Below are 433 nucleotides of genomic sequence, written 5' to 3' on the forward strand. Positions count from 1 at the left end.
GGGGACAGAGACCCGGAGAGAGAGGGGGACAGAGACCCAGAGAGAGAGGGGGACAGAGACCTGGAGAGAGGGGGACAGAGACCTGGAGAGAGGGGGACAGAGAGCCAGAGAGGGACAGGACAGCCAGAGAGAGGGGGACAGAGACCCAGAGAGAGGGGGACAGAGGACCCAGGGGGGGGGACAGAGTCCCAGAGAGGGACAGAACAGAGAGCCAGAGAGAGGGGGACAGAGACCCAGAGAGGGAGATGAACAGAGAGCCAGAGAGAGGGGGGCAGGGACCTGGAGAGAGAGGGGGACAGAGAGCCAGAGAGAGGGGACAGAGATCCAGAGAGGGGGGAGACAGAGACCTAGAGAGGGAGGGGGACAGAGACCCAGAGAGAGGCAGGGACAGAGACCTAGAGAGGGAGGGGGACAGAGAGCCAGAGAGAAAGCA

The sequence above is a fragment of the Trichechus manatus genome, unplaced genomic scaffold, assembly GCF_000243295.1.
Source record: "Trichechus manatus latirostris isolate Lorelei unplaced genomic scaffold, TriManLat1.0 scaffold00087, whole genome shotgun sequence".
NCBI lineage: Eukaryota > Metazoa > Chordata > Mammalia > Sirenia > Trichechidae > Trichechus > Trichechus manatus.